At 33.7% G+C, this 25,484-nt stretch overlaps 1 long non-coding RNA gene across 2 annotated transcripts; it reads right to left on the reverse strand.

The window, feature by feature from the left end:
* Positions 1–1,057: 1,057 nt before the first annotated feature.
* Positions 1,058–25,478, reverse strand: LOC116421586. 2 transcript variants are annotated; one of them, XR_004232020.1, is made up of 3 exons: positions 25,399–25,478; positions 7,335–7,480; positions 1,058–1,360 (listed from the first exon to the last, which is right to left on the reverse strand). It is a non-coding gene; the product is annotated as an uncharacterized LOC116421586 (long non-coding RNA). The 2 variants fall into 2 exon arrangements; XR_004232019.1 differs by having other exon boundaries at positions 25,312–25,470.
* Positions 25,479–25,484: the final 6 nt, after the last annotated feature.

Here is a 25,484-nt window from a genome sequence, read left to right on the forward strand (position 1 = left end):
TTTGTACTTCAGATCTCGCCTTTGTGATAACTAATTAGTGCTGATTGGTTAAGTGATACTAAGGCAATAATCATTAAAGGCTATCAAGGATGTAAAGGAAATACTAACTCTTATTGGTGATTGATTTTGGGAAAATACATCAGAATTGAGGCTTGATCTAATAATACTATATCAGAAAGATATCCCATCCTGTCAGGGGTACTGTGATATCCCTAAGGGAAAGATGCACCCTTGCTTTGGGAATCCAACTTGCCAGTAAAAATGGAAATTATGATAAAGAGTTCATCAATGCTCCATATATGATCTCAACTGAAAACTTGTCGTCCTCAAACTATATTTTTGACAGAGGGAATTATCCTAAATCTGTTATTTCTGATTTGTGATGACCATCAAATCAATTGTGCTTTTCATTTATGATTTAAGCAGTACCCTTTAGCACATTCAAGTTAAATCATAGCACATTCTTGAATTTGTGGAATGGCTCTGGGCAAATTGCTTAAGCAATCACCATTTCTGTTTCCTATGTGCATAATGAAGATAATCATACCTCACAGGGTGTCATAGTTACTGAAATGACATTTTTAAAGGACTTTTGAGATTTTTAAGCATAAACTAATAGAAAAGGAAGATAACACTTAGAAATGTAATTCTATCAAGACACCAATTTTTTAACAGATTTAGAAAAGATGTTCATGTAGAAGTTTATATAGAAATGTGAAGATGTGAAATCATGCTTTTGTAGTAATTTTATTCTCTTAACATTTTTCATGAAATGAAACAAAACGGGCAACATCCTTGGCATAACAAGTGTTCAGGGAATTCCTTCAGACAATATATACACTTTCTATGTGTTTAAGGGTGTGTGTGTGTGTGTGTGTGTGTGTGTGTATTTGTATAATATATTATATATTTATAACTGAAAATATATATGTGTATATATGCAATATATACACTAGTTAATATATACTGAAGAACATAAACAGATGATTTCTTAGTTTAAATGAACAAACTTCACAGGATATTTTCTTATTTTACACTATTCCCTCCAAAAAATGCACATGCCATAAGTTCTTTTTGTAGACTTTTATTTAAGCCTAAATTTCCAATAGGGGTAGGTAGCAAAGTTCAAATATAAAAATAGAAGTTGCAGATATTTTGAATGTGTCAGTTTAATTATTAATAGCATTTGGTGAATAAAGTAGAACATTTTGGTGTCAAAATAATGCTGCTCATCGTGGCTATTACATCTATTTCAAAAAGTAGTTGTTAATGGTCCAGTCTTAGTTTGGCAGGTGGTCTCTACTGGAATGATCCTTGTTATCGATGCTTGGCCTTTAGCTTCGTATTCATCAGGTTGGTTCTGTAGGATAATGAACAATCAATTTTGGGGTTTGAAATTTCTACAAAACCATTGAAAGACAAGAGTGTGAGGGCATACTAACTTTCTGATTTGGGTTTATGGAATTCATAGAAAACATAACTGGCAAGAACTACCCATCCCAACTGTGGATATCTTTTTCCTTTGTATTTTCCATTCATTTAAGTCATATAGATAAAAAGAGTTCTTACTAAGAACAAAAGCTGACTCCCCATTAAGAAATTCAGCCAGGTATATTAGTAAGAAGAATGCCACTTAATTCAAAGAAAATTTGATGTGAATCTACAGGAATTTTTTTGTGTATTTGTTGTTTGCTTGGTTTTTATAAAGAGTATGCACTGGGCATACCAGATTGCTTAGTATGAAGGCACCCCATATCCCTTGCCATGCAGGTGTGTGTAGCCTCTTTTAGTTAAAACTGGATATTTAACCAAAATTAGTTAACCATACCTGGATAGTCTCTCTTTCCTTAGAGCTTTCTTCTGCTATGAAGTTCATATAAGCTAGTTCACCCACAGCTCCACAGCTCTGGAAAAATGTTTGTTTCTGTTTCATTTCACTTAATCTCCTTTATGCACAGGCTATAGAATGCCCACTAGACCCAGGATTCCAGGTAGGATTCCAGGTAGCCAGTAACTCTCACAGAGAAGTCCAGGGAAGCCAGAATGCATGATACTCAAGTACAAATAAGATTCTGCTACATAGGAACTGAGCTAAACCATACACCTAATCCTCTTTCCTGCCCCAGTCACGTGGTATGAGGGGATTGTATCACATTTGTTGAGGAATCAGTTTGTTATGTTTGTGATTATACCTTTTGATGTAAATATTTCTTTGTTAGTAGGTAACTGGAACTATGATCAGAAGGAATATCATCAGTGGGGACTGGAGTCATTTTCAGTCTTAAATTCCCTAAGAGTACTGGGTTACTTTGGGGAAAAGGTGAAATATAATATATTTGACCATCAGCCAATGAAGAGGCAGGGTATTTAGTGTTACATTTTGAAGTGATATCTATCCTATTTGTGAAAATGATTCTATTCACATACTATATCATAAGTATTTTAATCCTTCAATGCTTGAGAGTCTCTGGTTTGAACTAGAAACCATTTCTATAGTAAAAATATAAGCTAAGCATACAGCAGTAAAAAAAAAAAGCATTTAGTTGCAAAAAAAAAAATGGGGGGGATGTATTTATTTCATGTGCAAGGTCCACTTATGTACCACTAGACACATTCTTTTCCTGCATGAAAACCAATAGGGACTTAAAATAATTTCAAAGAGCTATCAGTCTTAGCTTGATGTCATTTGTAAATTTGATAGGTGTGACATAGTGCCTTTATTGGAATCACTGATAAAAATGAAAAAACAGCACAGGATCAAGTTATTCATGAAGGACTATAAGAATGAAACTGTAAGAAAAGCATAATTTCATTTTGATTCATTTGTCCACAAACATCTACACTTATGTATATCTTGAACATATGTGTTATAAATATTTATCTCTTGACAGAAATTGCATTTCTAAGCATTATCTTGCTTTTTGATTATAGTTTATGTCTAAAAATTTCAAAAGTCTTTTAAAAAGTCATCTCCAGAATCATGGTATCCTGTGAGGTGTGATTATCTTCATTATATACCCAGGGAATACAGAGATTGCTTAAACAATTTGCCCAAAGACATGTCACAAATTCATAAGTGAGTTATAATCTAATCCAGACCTTCTAAAGGTTCCTGCTTTAATCACAAAAGGGCATTTGATTTTGTGGAGATCACTACTCAGATATAACTGAGATTTAAGATAATTCCTGCTGTCAATAACGAAGTATGAAGATTGCAAGTTTTCATTTGGCAATATATGTACATAAATTTATACATTTATATATTTATAAGAAAATGCCATTTCTATTATTAAATTTCTATATTTTTATATATTAAACTTATTTCAATTTTAACTCCTAATAAAGGAATTTTAAAAGATTGAAAACAAGAATTGTTTTTTAAATGTTAATGTGTAAATTCTACCTTAAACCTTGATTTCCTTGAAATATAGCCCAACTAGAGATGCAAAATAATATGATAAAGGACTGATTTAGAATGAAAAATTTGGATTTAGGTCCTGCCTCTGCCACATATTAGCTGTGTGAACACCTGAAAGTAATTAATGCCTTGGTGCCCCTTTAGCAACACTGTAAAACAATAAATGATAGATGGTAGTTGATCTGAATTGATGGTGGTAGCTTCCATACCAAGAGTTCTTAGAAATGATGAATCACAGCTCTTCTCTCCATTGTGTGAAAAGTAAAAATTAAAAACAACTTAGTTAAGCCTAAAAAATCAAAGATTTCCAAGCAATCTATATTTTGCAATGAAACTAGCTCCATGAGTAAAATTATTTGATTTGTGTCCCTGAGGAAAAATAAATACTACAAAATGAATTACAGTCGACTTTTAAATTTGTCCATATGTATAACTAATAGTCAGTCATGTAAAAATCTATGCAGCTAAAGAAGGCAAACTAACCTTTTAGACCATAATAGAATCTAATTCACTTTGCCTCCCTTCAATTCAATTCAACAAATATTTAAATACTGATTGTGTGCTAGTTACTACAGAAACAAAAACAAAAATCCAAGAATTCTCAAGGAGTATATGTTCACATTTTGTCTCAAGTAGACACAGTGAGTTTCTTTTTCTATATCATTTCTCCTTGAAACAAAAATCATATAGTTGTCTTCTCAGTCAGGTTCATACCAATCAAGTAGGGGTGATAATTGTTTCAGGGTTTTTTTGATTTGTTTGTTTTCTAATTTTTTTTTTTTTTTTTTTTTTTTTTGTCTAATCACTTCACAGGATGGTGGAAAGAATGTTAATTTTATAGTCCTACAACCTGACAACAAATTTTACTTCTACTACTTGCTACCTGTGTAAACATGAGTATTGAGCCATGCAAATCTATTATCAGAAACAATGACAGTGTTTCACACTGAAGAATTGAAGAGATAAAGAGCTTGACATATTGAGGAAAATCACAGGAAAACTAAAGAAGTATCACCTGAAGAAAGTAAAATTGTCTCATTTTTTAAAGGGGATAGGAGAGAAGAGGTTGAGGGGGAGAAAATATAATCTATAAATTATAGGTCAGTAACTTTACTTGAGAATTAAAAAGAAAGTTAGAATTAGGAAAGAGCAGAGTGACTTAAAAAAAAAAAAAAAACCAGCATCCAGCATAACTTCAACAAGGACAAGTCATATTACTCTGATATTGTTCCTTTTTTTTATGACAGGATGGATCAGAGAAGGATATAGTTTAATGATATTTTAGTTAAGTCTTTGATAAATTAGGTGATACTCTTATAGAATAGATAGAGATGGAATAAGAGGAAAATATAATATGAGTAGACTGACTTCTGGGTGTGAATCATTGTAGCATACCCAGATATCCTTGATAATACTGCCTAGTAACATTGTAATGCATGGAAATTTGGAGAAAGTCAACTTCAGGCATGTATCACTGAGGGGCTTTCACTATATAATGATGAAGAGTCCCCTATTTGGTTACTGAAGTAGAAGAACTGATGGCTATGAATTTATGATAAGGAATAATGAATTCCCTAATTGGCTATTGATTTGATTCACAAAAGGAGCAACCTTCTCCATCATTACTCTTTTTTCTTGGAATTTTCTTCTTGAGAGGCAGAGGAATGAGTCTATACTACCTACCTTGCTAAATGAATGAAGAGAAAGAAGTAGTCACATGTTCATGTTTTCTATAGCAATTATAATGGGGGGGCGGGGGGGAATAGAGTCATTAGATTCAATAGAGTGTCTTAACAAAGGAAGTGACCAGGCATCCACGTGCATTGTAATAAAGCCAAATGTCATGAGAGGGCTGCATTCCCAGAGCAGTGGATGATAACAGGAAAGGAACCCATATCAGAATGAAAAGATACAGCAAAGAGAGGTGGATCCCAAAATAGACAATTGATGGCAGAGAAGAGATACCTAACTGTGAAGACCAAGTTAGCACCCTGGATACCTTAGAATCAGCCGGAGTCAGGATAAGCAAAAGTCCTTGGTCTTTAGGGGTAGAAGTGAATTGGATGGACACAGAAACTCCATAACCTCTCCTCTTCATCTCCCACCCAGAAGTGATCCTGGGTAGTCTTACTCCACCCCCTAGTCTTTCCTACAATTTTCTGTATACACCAATTATCGATCCAGCACAGGATAGTGAGAAGGGCCATTTTCCAAGCGTATGCTTATAGAGTATTGTCCAATCGGTAATTAGCCTTAAGTGCTTGGTTATCCAACCTCAGTGCATTAACTCAAGAGTTTTAGCCCTTTACACCTAACAGTTCAAGAAAAGAGGCATCCCTGAATGATCTGCCTAGAAGAGAACTTTACCTAAAGTGAGCTATGTGAAGATAACACAACAAAGGACTTTTGCTATTGGGAGTTGTGAGTTACCCATGTATTACGCCACGTACATAGGACTATTATTTAACTCTGAGCTTAAGCCTATTCTTCCCATGGACACTGGGAGTATTTATAAGATAATGAACCCCATGTTTGAGGAGAAGGGGCAATACTTTGTACCAACTGTTCTTTTTTTTTTTAATTGAAGATTTTTTTTTTCCAAAACATATGCAAGGATAATTTTTCACCATTGATCCTTGCAAAATTTTATGTTCTAATTATTCCCCCTTCCCCCAATCCATCTCCTAGATGGCAAATAATTCAATATATGTTAAACATGGTAAAAATATATGTATATACAATATAGATATACATATTTATATAATTATTTTGCTGCACAAGAAGAATCACATCAAAAAGGAAAAAATTGAGGAAAAAATAAAAATCAAGCAAACAAAAGCAAAAGAAGTGAAAATGTTATGTTGTGATCCACACTCAGTTCCCACAGTCCTCTCTCTGGGTATAGATGACTCTTATCATAACAAGATGATTGAAATTGGCCTGAATCCTCTCATTATTGAGAAGAGCCACATCTATCAGAATTGATCATAGTATAATCTTGCAATTGCCATTGTACCAACAATTCATAAAGTTACATATACTTTCTTAATAAATACTTTTGATAAAATCTGTCTACTGATTATTAATAGAGATCACACTTGTTGGGATATTTTTTAAATCAGGAGATATCCTTTAATTTATTTTAACAAGTTAGCAAGTTAATTTTAGCAAGAAGAGACTTCATATCTTCCAGCACAAGAAGCAGAATAGATGGAAAAGAGATAGAAAAAAATACTAAAGATAGAACAACTAAGCATACTGTTTGGAGTGTTTATTCCCTATCTTTCCAGGACCTCCAATCACATCATCAATAACCAGAGGTCCAACCACTACATCAATTTCATTCACTTTTCTAGGGCTCAGGAGCTTCAGCATTATGAGTAGCTATCATTGGAATTACTACTAGAATACTGAGGGTAATAATTATCTCCCTGTGAGTTCAATCTGTGTTCTCAATGTTTGGTCATGTGGGTGACTTAATGGATAGAGTACTGGGCCTAGAGTCAGAAAGCCTCATCTTCCTGAATTCAAATCTGGCTTCAAACACTCATTAGCTAAGTGGCCCTTGGCTAATCACTTAACTCTTCATGCCTCAGTTTCTTCATCTGTAAAATGAGCTGAAGAAGGAAATTGCAAACCATTCTAGTATTTTTTGCCAAAACACACCAAAAAAACAAATAAAAACTTCAAATGGAGTCACCAAGAGTTGGAACAACTGAAAAATGACTGAACAATAAAGTCCTCAATATAAGTATGTTCATATAGGGTTTGTTGCAAGAGATTTCTGAATACTTTCATTATCTGAGTTCTTCTCTTGGTGAGCTACTATGTAGTCTGAATAAATTAATAAGCTGTAGCTCCATCTAACAGTGTCTAGACTTATAGCTAAACTGTATTCAGGAACACCAAAATATACCTGCTACTTCAGGGAGCGGGTGTTAATTTTGAATATGTAACACTGGGGATTGAAGTCCAATTCTCTTCTGGCAGACTGTATGAGCCTTTGGAAGCAGAAAGGCTGTAATTGCCTCAGAGGAAAATATAATAAGCTTCTTTCTTGGTCTGAAAAAAGGAAAGTAAAAATGATGTGAGGAGAAATGTGAGTAGAGACACTGAGCATTGATTTGATTCAGAATCTGGGGAATGAGAATGAGGATCTGAAATGCAGAATGGAGGCCAAAGAGATACACTAGAAGCACAATGGCTGCTGTGGATAGTATTTGGAGAGCCACTGGGCTCCGCTGTTGCCATTGCTACCTTTGCCCAACCTGGACAGATGGAGCAGCCTGAGAAAAAGAGGCATGTCTAATCAGTAGTGAACTTCCCCTGGCAGAAAACTCATACAGATGGTGAATTGCCTGTCTCTCTTCCTTGTCTCCTTTTCTTCCCTCCCAGAGAGAGTTCATTCCCTTTCCAAAGCTTCTCTTGTTTTTTTTTTTTAAGTTACATTTATATTTCTGTTTAATTCATTTTGAACTTGTTGACTATATGTTTGACATATATATTTAGGATCTGTGTACTTTGAAATTTCTAAGAAAATCAGATTAAAAAGAGACTATATATAAAGTATACAGAGAAGAGAAGAGGACGGATCCTTGGTCTAAATAATTAAGGAAAGTAAAATTTTTTGTTCTTCTCCATTGGTGGTTCAGTAGCTAAATTATAAAAATAACTAATATTTACATATTAGTAGCTCTTTAAGATTTACAAAATACATATATTCTTTTTTGGGCCTAAGAACAACTCAGGGAGGTAGTAGATGATATTATTATTATTATTATTCCAGTTTTACAGATAAGGAAATTGAGATAAATTATTTAATAGTCACATAGTTTCTATCTGAGGCAGGCTTTCAATTGAAGTATTCTTGATTTTAAGTCCAGGACTCTATTCACTGTGTCACCTAGCTACCTCTAAAAAGTTATAAACTTATTGATATTGATTTTTAATATTTTTAAACTCTACAAGCAAGATAACAAAGATAAGCAAAGATAAACAAAGACTTCACTATATCCCAATTTCTACAGGAAACCTTTCTAATCACTCTTAATTAATCACTCTTAATCATTCTTCTATTATTATATGTATTATATTGCATTATTATTTCCTCTGTTAAATATTGTATGTAGTTTGTTTCCTTTATTTATTTATTTATTTTTATGAGTTCAACATTGACTCTTGCAAAACCTTGTGTTCCAAATTTCTCCCTCTTTCCCCTCCCCCCCAGATGGCAAGTAATCAATATATGTTAAACATGTTAAAATATATATTAAATCCAATATATGTATACATATTTATACAATTATCTTATTGCACAAGAAAAATCAGATCAAAAAGGGAAAAAATGAAAAAGAAAACAAAATGCAACCAAACAACAGAGTCAAAATGCTGTGTTGTGATTCATGCTCAGTTCCCACAGTCCTCTCTCTGGATGTAGATGGGTCTCTTCATCACAAGATCATTGGAACTGGCCTCAATCACCTCATTGTTGAAGAGTCATGTCTATCAGAATTAAATATCATATAATCTTGTTGCTGTGTATCACTATCTCCTAGCTTTGCTCATTTCACTTAGCATCAGTTCATGTAAGTCTCTCCAGGCCTCTCTAAAATCATCCTGCTAATCATTTCTTAATAGAACAATAATATTCCATAATATTCATATACCATAATTTATTCAGCCATTCTCCAATCAATATATGAAGAGAATGCATAACTGATCTAATTTACTGATGTCAGTTCGAAGATTTTTACTCCACCATTTTTAAATTTTTTATAGACATCTTCTGATCTCAGTTCTAAAACATTAGAAACTTACATAGTACAAAGTGCATTTTAGATACATCTACTCTGTAATATTCAATCCTATGCTGCATTTGGTTAAGTATTAATGATTATATACAAGCTATGACTTCAGGGCTCATTTTGGCTATGTGCCATTATTAGTTATTAACGTGGCTATAACACAGTCTACATATTTTTTTCAAATTAGCATTATGATTTGGATAAGTATGCCAGCTATCTTTATAAGATGTCCATTCTTTGTAGAATATAGACATTGTGAATACTTTAGAAATATACAGCTTCACAATGAACAACTGGAAACACAGTCCAACCTACCCAAGATTTATGATGTCCTGTTTTTTCCTACTCACTCCTTTTGTGATGATGTTTTGTTGTGTGAATAGAGTCCATTTAGTTAGAGATCATGCCAGGTAAATATATGACACTGAATGTCAAATTGCAGAGAAAGGTGAAGTCAAACATAGGTTTCTTTGGACAGGAAAGGCAAGAATATTTTAAAAGGTAATTGCACACCTCAGGAGAAATGTCTCATATCAGAACACAGAGTGTTCCCAAAACAGTACTGATACTCTACACTTACCCAGCTATTTTTTCTCCTTAAAGAGAAAATCAGGGCATTTAAAAAAAAAAAAAAAAAAAAAAAGAGCAACTCCCCTCCTCCTGAACACAATAGCACCTTTTATCTAATTCTGGTGATTTTTATTTTCTTTTGTTGCCAGATCCCCCACATAATGGAATGTGTGTTGGAAGCAATCACAATGGTAAACAGTAGGTGGACACTTCCTCTGCAGTTGCAGACAATATCTAACTGACTGGTGTTGCTTAATTCAGCTATTAACCCACTTTTATAGGCTCTTTTGAGCAAAAGATTCAGAAAAAGCTCTTTAAAAAATAAAGCAGAAGATCTTTTCAAATTTCATTTTTTTAGTCCATGATGCTTCAATGAATCCATCTTAAAAGAGTAGGGGGCATGGAAATTAGAAAGAAAAACTTCTTAAATTGCCCTAAACAAACCTAAGTCTCTGGAAACAAAGAACACATACAGCCAGTGTCCAAGTTTGGCACTGAATCTTTTGTTCAACTATACCAGATGAAAGAAACATTTTATTTAGCTTTTATTTTTCTTTTTCAAACAAAATGTTCTCTAGGTTGTTGAAATCATAGGCAAGTAGTCATCCTTCTAACCCAGTTAGGAAGGGTGTGATTTTCAATCCAGATACACAAGCTAAACAGTACCCAGTGGTTTCTCATTTGCCTTTGGAGCCCATTAGCATTCATCAGTCTGGAATGAGAGAGTATGAATCTTCAATATTTGTATTTAGAAGTATCACCATCAAAGTGATACAATTTGTGAAAAGGATGAATATTAATGTGAGGGGCTTCCAATTATCCCTAGTAGAAAATGCCTTTTCATAATTTATATTGAATAAATATTAGAAAGATTGTATTTCCCAAATGACATATATTATCACAACCCTGCTCTTTCAACTATCATAAATGTTGAGGGTAAATATTTGAAAGGTATTTCATAACTATATACAAAAGCCATTTGTGATAATGCTTTATAAATGTACCACACGCTTCCTTACCACCACAACTCCTTGCTCACCATTCTAGTAAAAAGCATGAGACACAAATATTCATAGGTGAAGAGACAATACCTAGAGTTCACATGTATCCATGACATGAAACTATTGGCTGAGAAGAAAAGAGGGGGTAAGATAGAAGGAGGGAAAGAAAAGAGGAATTTCTTATAATCTCTTTTAAATTATGAAATTAGCAAACATTAACAGTAAATAAAAACATTCAATATGCAAAGAACAGAAGAAAGGATTGTAACTGACATTGAACTCGAGTTACTTTTTGTTTAAGTGTTTTTAAATGCCAGAATGGTAGTGACAAAGCTACCTTAGTTGTACCTATTCCTTCTATTCGCTTTTCTATATTTCTAATGTGTTTCACTGATACTTCTGTTTCTGCATCAATCCTCTCATTTTACAATTCTTTGCCATCACTAAAAGAGCTGCTATAAATATTTTTGTACAAAAAAATTCTTTTCCTATTTGTTTTTTATCTGTTTGGAATTCAGATCTAGTAGTGATTATTTTTTTGGTTAAAGGATATGATCAATTGACATGTGATTTTATAGCCCTTTGGGCATAGTTTTAAACTGCTCTCCAGAATGGTTGAGTCAGTATACAACTTTACCAATAGTACACTAGTATTTTAATTTCCTCATATCCACTTCAATATTTATCATTTTCCTTTTATGTTATATTAACCAACTTGATAAAAGTGAGGTAGTAGCTAGAGATAGTTTAATTTGCATTTCTCATTAATAGTGATTTAGAGCATTTTTATATGATTTATATGGCTTTGTATATAAATATAATTTTACATTTTTTCATATAGATAGCCTTGATTTCTTTGAAAAATTGTCTGTTTATATTCTTTGACCATTTATCAATTGAGGAATGGCTCTCATTTTTACAAATTTGACTCAGTTTTCTATGAGAAATGAAATCTTTATCAGAGAAATTCACTATAAAATTTTTTCATAGTAATGATTACCAGTGAAATACTTCCCTTCATCCTATTTCTGCTCTGTTTATACTACTCTCTCCTTTTGCCCTATCTATTCCCAAAAGCTCTTTGCTTCTGACTTTTACCTCCCTTCAACTACCTTTCCTTCTATCAGCACCTTACCCCTTCCTATCCCTCTCCCTTTCTACAGTAACCAATTAAATATTCCCTCTTTGAGTCAATTCTAATGAGAGTATGGTTCATTGTTCTCCTCCTCACTTCCACAATTTTCCTCTCTACTGTAAAATGTTTCAAGCCTTTTTCATATCAGATAATTTATCCCATTCTACCTCTCCCTTTCTTTTTCTCCTGATATGTTTTTTCTCACCCCTTAATTTCATTTTACTTTTTTTAGATAATCATACCACAACATTCAAGTTATACCTTTTCTTTCTCTCTATGTATACTCCTTTTAATTTCCCTAATAATGAGAAAAGTTTTAGGTTTTAAAATATCATTTTCACATGTAGGAATATAAATAGTTCAACCTTATTAAATCCCTTATGATTTCTCTTTCCTGTTTACCTTTTTATGTTTCTTTTACATCTTATAGTTGAAAGTCAAATTTTCTATTCAGCTCTGGTAATTTCATCAGCGATGCTTGAAAGTCCTCTATTTCATTAAATATTCATTTTTACCCTTGAAGGATCCTACTTGCTCTGTCCTCCAGAATATCATATTCCAAGTCCTCCAATTCTCTGATGTAGAAACTACTAACTCTTGTGTTATCCTAACTGTGGTTCCACAATATTTGACTGGGTTTCTTGCTGGCTGTTTGCAACATTTTCTCCTTGACCTGGGAGCTTTATAATTTGGCTTGAATATTCCTGAGTCTCTTGACTCCAGCCATTTTTACAGGATGTCTTCCATGCTTGGAATGTTATCTTTTTTCATCTCTACCTTTTGGCTTCATTGGTCTCTTTCAAGTCCCAGCTAAACTTTTAAAAAAATTAATTTTAATCACTCTTAGTACTAATACTTTTCTTCTGTCAGTTATCCCCAATAACCTGTCTGTTTCTTGTTTGTACAGAGTTGTCTGCATGAAACGTGAACTCCTTAAAAAGTCTTTCCTTGAGAACTGTCTTTTCTCTTTCTGTGTATTCCCTGCCTAACACATAGCTTAATAAATGCTTTATTGAATAAATGACTGACTGATGTGAGAGAGCATTGAAGTGATCAAGCCAAACACAGAAAGAAGTAGGGTGCCTGATGCCAAGTAGACCCCACTAGAACACCTAAAGTGTTTCATTATTAGGGCTTATATAAGGCTCCACTGTACACTTCTTCTGGAATTACATGGTATGGATATATTTTCTGTTACAAATAATAGTGATATCATTGTGTGTGTGTGTGTGTGTGTGTGTGTGTGTGTGTGTATAAAACACATAGTAAACACATTATTTGGAACCATACAGAAACAGTTACTAAGCTTATAACCATAAACTATGATCAAATTACCATTATCATTGTTCCTGGATAAGTATGTTCCTTTGTGGTTCATTGACCACTTCAAAACTTTTTGGAACAATGTACTTCTTCCTTATCACCAGTTTTTTACTTGTTTTCTCCTATTAGATATAAGCTCCTCAAGAGGGGAACTATCTTTGCTTTTTTATCTATATTCCCAGTCCTTAGTAAAATTATTGGCACATAGTAAAACTAAATTCTTTTTCATCTATTTATATAGCTGTATTAAATTATATACATATGTGTATGTATGTGTGCATTCTTTTATATATATATATATATGTAAATATATACACATGTGTATAAAATCTTGAAGATTATACTTCTTTCAGAGAAATTTGCTGGAGATTTTTTTCCAATCAAAAATTTCCCTCACAATTCTAACTGAATTGATTTTGCTTGTACAAAAACTTCAATTTATATAACCAAAATTATCTATTTTCTCTTATGATCACTCCTATTTTTAAATACTTCTCCTAGCTGTAGTTCTCTTGAGGCAGCTGGTAGTATAGTATAGTACCAGACGTAAAGTTAAGAAAGAAGATCTGAGTTCAAATCTGGCCTCAGACACAAACTGTATGACTCTGGGTAAAGTGACAATCTCAGTTTCCTCACTTGCAAAATGGGGATAATAATAGAACCTACCTTCCAAGTTGCTCTGAGGATCAAATGATATAACATTTGTAAATGCTTAACACAGTGACTGGCATATAACAGATTCATTTTATATATGTTAGTTTTTATTATTGTTATCTTGTTACTTTTGCTGTTGTTATTGCTATTGTGGTTAGTAGTAATAGTAATAGTAGCAGTTTATATGACCAATATTGTTACTACAATATCAACATTAGTATTAGCATTAACCCTCTGATATATAGAACTACCCCAGATTCAAGATATTTTGTGAGTCCCTGTACCAAGGCCTATAGCTTTTAAATTCCCTTGACCTATTACCCTTGAGAAACCTATGACCAAAAGAGTTGCTAATTCCTAAAGCCCTCATAATTATGTGTTAATGTAATTGCTTAGCAAAATAACTACTTTCTTAAAATTTATGTAAAAAACCCCATGGTTTTGTCCACTGGTCAGCCAGTCTTAGCCAGAGCAGACCAGCCAACTTGGTCACTAAGGCTAACTTACTGGCAGAATAGGGGAGCCCACTTGATTGCCCAAGGGGAGCCATGGTCCAGTAATCTTAATGGGTGATCCTATACCTCTATAAGCATGGACAGCTCCTAGCAGATAGCTTCCATTAGTCATGCCCAATACCATCCCTGGCCCTAGACCTTTACACTTGTCAGTAAAATACATATCATGGATTGTGCACCATCTTGACTGGAAGTGAGTCATTCACAGGACCACCACTTCATATCATGTTTTTGACAAATTGGTATCAGAAGTGGGAACAACTTTATTTTAGCTCCAGTCACTATACTTCTATCAGCTCCTATAGATGACTTGTTTTTTCCCATTAGGTGTAAGCTCCTTAAGAGGAGGAACTGTCTTTGCTTTTTTAACTATATTCCCAGCCCTTAATAGAATTCTTGGCACATAGTAGAACTAAATTCTTTTTCATCTATTTATTCTCATACAGTTGTATTAATTATATACATATGTATATGTGTTTATATATGTATATATAGACATATACATATGTGTGTATAAAATCTTGAATATTAATTAGATCTCTGTCAGAGAAATTTGACCTATGACAACTCTACTCAAGAACACAGCCTCTTTGAGAACCAGCCACCAGACAAGACAATCTAATAGCCTTTCTTTCTATTCCCTTTCCTTTCTCTTTTTCTCTTGCAATGCAACCACAAAAATTAAGATATCCTAGTTCCAGGATTTGGCAGAATAAGGGGGTTGGAAGATTGGGATAAACCTAGTAACCACTCTCTCTATAGAGGTTAAAAGGCTTGCCTTATAACAAAGGATGTCCTATTACAAAAGTTGGGACCTCATTAACACCTTGGGAAAGAAAGGTGTTTGTCGTTGTTTATTAGAGAATTTTATTAAACACCTCTACCTTAGTGGGGAAGAAAAAGGAATTTTTAAGTGGAGATAACCACAAGCTAAATTTGTTTTTAGAATACTAAGAATTCCGAATTGTTTTAGCCAGTATTTTTGATTGCTTTATCCTTAGAAAGCTACTAGGAGACATGTCCATTGATCTTTTGAATTACTTGAGTAATTCATGACACCAACAATTCTTGTCAAGTTTTGATTCCCTTCAATAATCAGACAATAGATTAGCTCCAAGTAAAGGCATTTCCTAAAATGAAATTATAAGATATAACATCTCCCTTTTTTTTTAACCTAAGACATACTTTCCTCAAACAATATAAATAAGGAAAATGAATATACCATTAGGCTATTAGGTTAGAAAAGTGACCACATAAGGAAAACATTCCACCAGCATGCACAGGAAAATTGCCTCTGATGCTGCTGTTACAGATGTCATCACATTATTTCTATTGACCTTGGTCTTTTTTTTAAATAGCTTTTTATTTACAAGTTATATGCATAGGTAATTTCAAAGCATCGACTATTGCCAAACCTTCCATTCCAATTTTTTCCCCTCCTTCCCCCTATTTCCTCCCCCAGATGGCAGGTTAACCAATACATGTTAAATATGTTAAAGTATAAATTAAATACAATATATGTATACATGTCCAAACAGTTATTTTGCTATACAAAAAGAATCGGACTTTGAAATAGTGTACTATTAGCCTGTGAAAGAAATAAAAAATGCAGGCAGACAAAAATAGAGGGATTGGAAACTCTTTGTAGTGGTTCATAGTCATCTCCCAGAGTTCTTTTGCTGGGTGTAGCTGATTCAGTTATTAATACTCTATTGGAATAGTTTGGTTCATCTCATTGCTGGAGATGGCCACGTCCATCAGAATTGATCATCATATAGTATTGCTGTTGAAGTATATAATGATCTCCTGGTCCTTCTCTTAGCATCAGTTCATGTAAGTTTCTCCAGGCCTTTCTGAAATCCTCCTGCTGGTCTTTTCTTACAGAACAATAATATTCCATATACACCACAGTTTATTCAGCCATTCTCCATTTGATGCCATTCTCCATCCACTCAGTTTCCAGTTTCTGGCCATTACAAAGAGACCTGCTACAAACATTCTTGCACATACAGGTCCCTTTCCCTTCTTTAAGATTTCTTTGGAATATAAGCCCAGTAAAAACACTGCTGGATCAAAGGGTATACACTGTTTGATAACTTTTTGAGCATAGTTTCAAATTGCTCTCCAGAATGGCTGGATGTATTCACAATTCCACCAACAATATATTAATGTCCCTGTTTTCCCATTGACCTTGGTCTTATAACTGTTAATGTTCACTTCTCGGACTGGTTCTGCTGGTTACTTCTGGATACTGGTCTTTTGGTCATTGCTGTACTAGATTCTGAGCCACTGGATGCTGCTTGATACTTCTCCATATTGGATGCTGCTTTGTTGCACATGGTTAGACGCTGCTCCCTGGCCCCTGCTTTACCAGACACTCTTCTGGGTATTGCCAGATTTTGCTTCATTAACATTTTCATGCAAGATAGTACTAGGCTCTTCTAGATAACTTTTCTGAATAAAACAAATACCTTTGTCCCAGACCCAATAGAAACCCTTGCTGTTTTGTTCCCCAAAGTTTTGGCTCAGAGATTTCTCAATAACTGAACAGTAGATTCCCAAAACTGTGTGCCAACTCTTTATAGCAAGGAATAGAGTTATCTAGGCAAGAAATTCAGGCTTTTGGCTTTGCTTTTTGACATTTCTGCATTGAGACCTTACCCTCACTTATTCTGAGTAAGCAAACACTTTCTATATTTATGTATCAACGGTTTTGTGTCAATCCCACATCATCAAAATATCGCCTCTTTATCTCTCTTGTTTTCTATTTTTTTCTCTCTCTTTCCTCTAACTCAATTTCTTTATTTTCATTCTAGGATCTAATTTAATCAAGAAATATGTTCTGAAATTTCCACATTAATTGTTAAAGTTGAAACATATCCCCTATCATGTGGCTCTCTTCAACAACCGAATCAATTCCTTTTGTTCAATGAAGAGAACCAGCTACACCCAGAGAAAGAACTATAGGAAAAGCATGTGAACCACAACTACTCCTTCTGTTTTTGTCCATTTGCATTTTTTATTTCCTTTTCAGGTTATTTTTACCTTATTTCTAAATCCGATTTTTCTTGTGCAGCAAAATAACTGTATGGATATGTATACATATGTTGTGTTTAACATATACTTTAATATATTTAACATATATTTTGTCTACATACCATCTAGGGGAGGGAGTGGGGGGAAAAAGGGGAAAAGTTGAAACAGAAGGTTTTGCAAGGGTTAATGCTGAAAAATTACCCATGCATATAGCTTGTAAATAAAAAGCTATAATAAAAAAAGAAAAATATCCCTCATCAATTAAACAATAAACTCTAAATCCACCCCATAACTTATTAAGTATATTTTAAAAATAATTAGAGAAACTTCTTTTTCCAGTAAGTATTTGCTATTTTTCACTGTAACAAACCAACTAATTTCCTGGGCTTAAATAAACATCAAGGTCATGCCTATACTATTGTTAACAATATAAGAACTAATGAAACAAAGGCATAAATACGTGCATGTGGTATATGTGTATAGATGCATGTGTAAATATATGTATATATTTATAATGTAGCCATTCTAAGAAAAATCACAGCCAGAATCACTACCTAACTTCCTCAATTCTAGAAATAAAGTTCTATCATTTTGTTGTCTCAAGATACCAAGTACAATCTTTTCCAAGAGATATCTGTGTGTTTCTTTACAAAGTAAGGACTAAACACAATTCTCTCAGGAAATAATTTCTAAATAAATTCCTTTTTCCATTATCAGGGTTAATAGTTTCTCCAGAATAACATTTGTTGCTCAATTGTTCCTTTCCAACACTATCTTAAAGATAGTCTCTGAGACAGAGGCTATTTATTCTGCTGTTATATCACTCACTATGGCCACAAATATTCATTCTCTGAAAATAGAAAAGAAGAAGGAAGAAAGCACTTATATAGCACATACTAAGTCCCAGTGACTATGCTAAATGCTATTTACAAATATTATCTCATTTGATCCTCACAACCTTGCTATTTACTTCATTTTGTAGTTCAGAAAACTGAGAAAAACAAGGCTAAGTGACTCGCCCAGGATCATAGAGCCAATAATAAGTCTGAGAGTGCATTTGAACTTGTGTCTTCCTGACTCCAGAGCTAGTGCTCCATCCACTGGGGCCACCTAGCTGTCCCATTTATTAACTTTTCCAAAATTGGTGGAGGCTGGGAAAGATCCATGTCAATAAAATGCCATTAGATAATGTACACTAACCATTGTACACTAACCTCATCTCATTTTTCAGATTTTTTAGCTCTTGTCTGAAAAATTCTTTAGTTGAATATTCACATTAAATATAAAGCCAGTGTCTCTTTCTTTGTTTACTCAAAGTTTTTAGAAGGAATTATGGTTTTTTGTTTTGTTTTGTTTTGTTTTTGCTGAGGCAATTGGGGTTAAGTGACTTGCCCAGGATACACAGCTAGGGGAATTATATACTTTTGATGGTGTCCCATATACAACTTAGTTTTTGTTTTTGGTTTTTTTTTAAAAAAGAAAGAAAAGAAAAAGAATGGTTTGCCATGCGAGTGTAAGTTGGATATCCTTAAAATCACATGTAAGCCCCAAAGCTGGCCTTCTGATACATTACACAAAGCTTTTCCAAAATTATCTAATAAAATGCAAGTAGAGTTAATATATCTTAGCCTTAGTGAATCAATCAGTAAATCATTTTAATACTTCCTAAATTTGTGTGTGTGTGTGTGTGTATGTGTGTGTGTGTGTGTCAGTCTGGTAGAGTTGTGGGAAATAAAGAGTTAAATATAGCAGAAGTTATATTCTGGTTGAGAAGATAATATATAAATACAAGAACAATTAGGGAACAATTGAAGACAGAACTTTTAATGTGAAGTTGTTACTATTATTATCCCAATTTTACTGTTGAGGAAACAGACAAACAACCATTCAACTATTTTAGTTTCCCTTTGAAAGAGAGGTTGTTAGAATCTTTCTTGAGCTATTTCCTGATATTATCAATAAAGATTTTTGTAATACCTTATGAAATGGGCAATTGTTCTCCTTTTTTCAGACATTAAATGTATCAACAAGATGACAGAATCACTATGGCATTGATATTCATCTGTTTATCAGAAGGTCAGCTTTGGAGCTTGCATGTAGTTTGATCATAATCACACAGCAAACCTTTTCACAAAAAAAGTAAATCGTAGATGAGACACCATAACAAATGAATAATTTCTTTTTAAACCTATCTTTGATAAGAAAGAGCCGCTGAGTTCATGTGAATATTCAACTAAAAAAATCCTTATAGGAAAGTGCTAAAAAATCTGAGGAATGAGATGAGGTTAGTGTACAATGACTTGTTACACCCTCCATTGAATGGCATCTTATTGACACGGATCTCTTTTTTAATATATATGTCTATATATCCTCATTTGCCCTCTCTCACACAAGAATGTAAGCTCCGTAAGGGTAAAAAAGTTTTCCTTGAAAAAAATACTCCAGTGTTTAGCACATAATAAATATTTACCATAATAGATTCTTGTTGATTGATTAAATGACTAGCAAAATGACTCACAAAAAGGATCAAAGGCCAAATTTTTTGTGTGTATATTCATGTATGGATCTTTTTTTTTTTCAGGAAGAAAATTTAAGTGCGATTTCATTGGTATAGGAAAGTCAGGGAATGCAAACATCCTTTATTTATGTAGATCAACAAAGATTTTATAATTTTTGGACAAAGAATTGCCTAAGGGCACTGAGAAGCTAAAGAACATAATGAGTGCCATTGGACCTGGACCTGAATCCTCTGTCTGGATCTTCCTTCCCTGATGTTTGATCCACTGGTCCACTGGTCCACTGGTGTCTCTCACAACATATATACACATAAGGAAATACAAGATAATTTGATAAAAGAGGATTGGTTAACAAAAGCAACAAAATTTAACAAGGGAGATGCTGCCTGCATCTTGAAGATGTGGAGGGGAAAAAAGCTGTGAGTTTGGGAGCAACATTTTCTCCTTAGAAAAAGTAACCTTAAAGGTCAAAGAAACATAACTATAGACTTGTGTAGAGACCCCCAGGCTATCAAGAGAATTCTTTACGGATTTCTATCTTGAAGATTCTACTCTACTTTAGAGATATTCTGCTTCTACTATCTTAGAGATTTCCTGCTCCAACAGGATATTCTGATACAACTAACTTTAGAGAAATGCATTATCCTATGGAAAATAAACCTAAATTCTGTAACTCCTTAATGCCAAAGTTAACACATTATCCAGATGAACAGTTGTTACCATTAGTAACATCACCCTTAGACTATATAAAACCATATATATATGTGTAATCTCCCTTTGATCAGTGAGTTGTTATCCACCTGGCAACTGGCAACCAGTCAATGCAAATAAACCTTTTTAATCTTCTAGCCTTGCCTCTTGATTTACTGACCTTCAGTCAAATGGACCAAAGTGAAAGAAATTACTCCATAGGAGAATCTTAGAATCTCTGAGTTGAGTAATTCTCAGAAAAGAAAAGAAGAATTCTAAGAAGTAGGAAAGAGGAGAAAACACATTCTAAGTACTAGAATAATCTGAGTCAGTTAGTAAAATATTGTGCTTAAATATTGTAACAAAATGGTTCAGGTAGTTGTGGGTACAGAGATTTAGGCCTGAAGTCAGAAAGACTTGAATTCAAGATCTACCTTGAACACTTACTGTTTCAAGTTACATAGCCTGTTTGCCTCAGTTTCTCCAATTAAAAAATGAGAAATAATAATAATTGTATAGAATAATAATAGTAATGGTATTAGTAGAATAATAATAGCTTTCACCTTGCAGGATTTTTGTGAGGATCAAATGAGATATTTACAAAAAAACATTTACCATAGTGCCTGGCCTACAACAGGATTTTTTATAAATGCTTATTCCTTTTTCTCTCCTCCCCTAATAAGAAATGTCTGGGACATTTACTGGACTCAACATGTTAAATGACTTTAAATGTGAGATGTACTGTACAGGTGATAAAACTTGGGAATTGAGCTAATATGGAATAGTGGTCAAGAAGGGAGTAGGAAAAATCTCAGCTAGGATATAATTTGCAAAACTGAGTCATTTCTAGGATAATAATGCCCTCAAAAAAGATAGCAAGTTTAAAGAAGAGGCTGACTTATGAATTCCATTTTTGCACAGCTATAACCAGGGTAAGTAATTGGGACTTTGCCCAGAGAGCTAAATTTAGAAGACATTGATAGCATTTATACTCTAACAAGCAGAAACACCTGTTTCTTAAGACCTGATTAGGAAAAAAAAAAAATTGTTAAAATAGGAAGCTACAAGGTGGAACTTCTACTCAGTCCCAACCAGCAGCTGGTTGTTTCAGCCAAGCTCGAGTCTGTCCCCAAATTGTCCTCTCTTCTGGAAGAAACCTTCCCAACAGCTGTCTCCCTAGCAAGAAGTCAGAAGCCTGAGGATCTCGATTTCCACATCTTGGGAAATGTCTTACTCTTAGGTCGAGTCTGCTGCTCCTCTTGTCACTTGAATTAATCATTAAATGGTTATTGGAGAGGTCCTTTGTGCTTATTATCTCAGTGTTTTATTTTTCTTGCCCTGACTTCTAGAATTATTGGTTTTAGATGTTGAATTTGAAATGTCTCTTAGACATCAGGATAAAGATGTTCAGCACACATCTTGCACAAGACCAGAGTTCAGGAGGGAGTTAGAAATAGGTATACAATACAGATTTGAAAGTCATCTACATAGAGATAATCGAACTCTTGGAAGATCAGATCACTACAGGAGAAAGAAACTCCTTCCAATCCATTAACCAGAAGAATCATTAAGAAGATTGCAGTGAAACACATTTAAATCTCTATTTTATAATAATATATTTGAGTCATTCCTTTGTTCAGCTTAAATAACTTTAGAAACAAAACAGTTTAAAGAAATCTTTCTTGATACTCTACATCTCTGCCTCAAGTTTTTGTAATTCACAAAAGATTGTTAAAGCAGGAAAAAAGTATTTAATGTCTAGGCATATGGTAAATGCTATTGCTGCTGAGGAAAGTAGTTACTTCCTCTTTCTGGTCACTCATTTTTTATTCCTCCATTTTTCATGAATAATCACAATTTTCTCACTATTCAACTCTCATGATGTATGGCTTGGTTTTCCTTTCAAGAAGGAAAGAAACAGTGCTAAGAGGTAATGCACAAGGTACCTACCTACATAAAAGCTCCAATTTATCCCAGCTTTTGTCTCACTAAAATCGCTAACCACATTTGCCTGGGAGAATATGAATCCATTTTTATTATTTTTTTGGAAAGTTACAAAATTATGAATGAACTGGTTTTTTTTTTTTTCATTTCTGAATGTATCATGCCAAGGAATTCCCTCCCAGAACTAGCAATTAGAAAGAAAACATATCTTTTCCCCCTTTGTGTACTTCAACCCCTATTGTCTTTCTCAACTGTGTCTGAGTAATGATATAGAAAGATATTAATGCAATGGTTAACTACTTTATCTTAGAGAAACCAGCTTGTCAAACAATGGTGAAATAGAAATTAAACAAAATAGTAGAGAATGGAAAACAATGTTCCTCTCTCTCCCAAGAGTGAGTAAGAGGGTGTGGTGGTGAAGTAAAAGATGTGAGGAATTATTAGTTCTGTTTTCAGGAGCATTAATGGCCCTGCAACTTTGAGTCCATGTCCCTCTTACACAGTCCTTGCCTTGTTAAACCAACTTTTGCTCCCCTACCAGTTTACTCATGGAGGCAACTGTTAATGGCAATTCTTTCTGCCTGCCTACTTGTCACATCTGGACAACTCTGATCATGCAATCCTTTATCTCCATACACTTTATTTTCAAGTGTTTTCTCCCTCCTTTTTTCAGGAATGGAGGGGGCTAAATTGTCAGTCACAAGGCCTAAACAGCTCTCCAAAGTATCCAGTAAACCACAGGATTCATGAAATGTGTATTTTTCAAATATTTTAATAATTAATCCTATGTAATTTATTTTATTCACTTATAAACATTTTAAGAAAGGGTACATGGGCTTCATCAGACAGATTCACAAAAGATGAAGAACCATAGCCATAGAGGAACATAGGGGAATTTCCTATCTGCCAGGGGTATCAATTCTCAATGTTCTGTTGTATACATAAATTGTTACTGTTCTAGATTAAGATATTAAATAAATATTATGAGGAAAAATGAAATATAATAAAGTAAACTTTTACTGCCAGTTGTTGAAGGGAGCAACATGAGAGGAAAGTTTACTCTCAGGGAAATCATACAGCTATTCCTTTATGCAGAGAAATAGGATATTGCTTATAAAAACACTGAGATTGGCATCAGGAAGAAAGACTCAAATTCAAACCTTATCTCAGGCACTTTTTAGCTATGTAATCAAAAACAAATCACTCTGCCTCTATCTTCCTCAGTTTCCTCATCTGTAAAATTATGATAATAACGGAACCTATCTCCCTGGAATTGTTATGAGAAATTAATGAGACAATTTTTATAAAATACATATTCTAATGCCTGGCATATAATAAGTTTTACATAAATATTAATTATTATTTTTATTATTAAAGACACTGAGTCTGGAGTCAGAAAGAACTGAGTTCAAATCTGGTTTCAGATACTTATTTACCTATTTGATCTTGAGCAAGTCACTTAATTAACTTCAATTAACTCAATTTCCTGAAAGGTAAAATGGGGATAATATTAGTACCTATCTCTCAGAGTTGTTGTGAGAACCAAATGTAATAATATTTGCAAAGGACTTAACATGATACCTAGCACAAAAATGCTATATGAATACTAGTTGTTATATTATTGCTACTACTAATATTTTGTTGCTTTATAATTACAAAGCATTTTTACATATACCTTATTTGATAATCACAGTAACCTTTGAGACAGGTAAAATAGGTAGATTTCTCTTTTTATAGAAGAGGAAATTTGGACTAGGGTGCTTGAGTTATATAAAAAGAAAATGCAAAAATAACATTTTTTCATAATAAATTTAAATAGCTAACTAGGGAGAAGTATAATCCTACAGAGAGATCACAGATATCATCATCATCAATTTTGTTTCTTATCTCAGTCCTGAAAATTATTAGTCATATAACTAATTTAGTCATCTAAACCTCAGTTTTCTTACCTGTAAAATGGGACAAAAATGGTCACCCTACCTGTCTTAAAGAATTATTGTAAAGAAAGTGGGTTTTTAAAAAATATATTCCTATATTTGTCATGTTGTACAAGAAAAATCAGACAAAAGGGAAAAATCCATGAGGAAGAAAAAACAATCAAAAAGTGTAAATACTATGCTTCAATCCATATTCAGTCTCCATAGTTTTCTCTCTGGATGTGATTGGCATTTTCCATCCCAAGTCCATTGGAATTTTCTTGAATCACTACATTGTTGAGAAGAGCCAAGTCCATCACAGTTGATCATCACATAATCTTCTTGTTACTGTGTATAATGCTCTCTTGGTTCTGTTCACTTCACATAAATCTTACAGGTTTAAGAAAGTGTTTTTTAAAATATTAGTTATTAACAGATTACAGATAACACATGGCTATATAAATGGAAAATGGTCAGCTATAGCTTTCCTTCCTTGGGACCTGTGCTCACCAACATCAGTGACTGAAAGGATCTCAGGGCACTGATTGTTGGCCTTCCAGATTTGGAGAGATGGGGGATAGTAGTAGGAGGGTTCTTTTCATTGATAGAACCCAGAAAGATTGTAGAAGGAAATCAAACTCAATAGCTGGAAATATGGATCATGAAAGTAAATGAGCAGGATAAGGGGTATTTAAAAGAAAGAGAGATCAAAGTCAAGAGGATCACAACAGTATCCAAGGGGACTAATAAGAAGTGCACTTAGCCTGTAGTAGTTGAGTACTGCCTCACCAAGAGTTACTTCAATTTGCTGGACTTAGTTATTTTACAGGAAAATAAAAAAAGATTTTAGTTTTATGTATGTTTTAAATTCCTGACCACATTTAACTGATCTTGCTTTTCTGATTCTTCTGAATTCATTTAGACACTAGAAGCTTCTTATTGTTGCCATCCTTCTTGTTCTC

The sequence above is a fragment of the Sarcophilus harrisii genome, chromosome 2, assembly GCF_902635505.1.
Source record: "Sarcophilus harrisii chromosome 2, mSarHar1.11, whole genome shotgun sequence".
NCBI classification, from domain to species: Eukaryota; Metazoa; Chordata; class Mammalia; order Dasyuromorphia; family Dasyuridae; genus Sarcophilus; species Sarcophilus harrisii.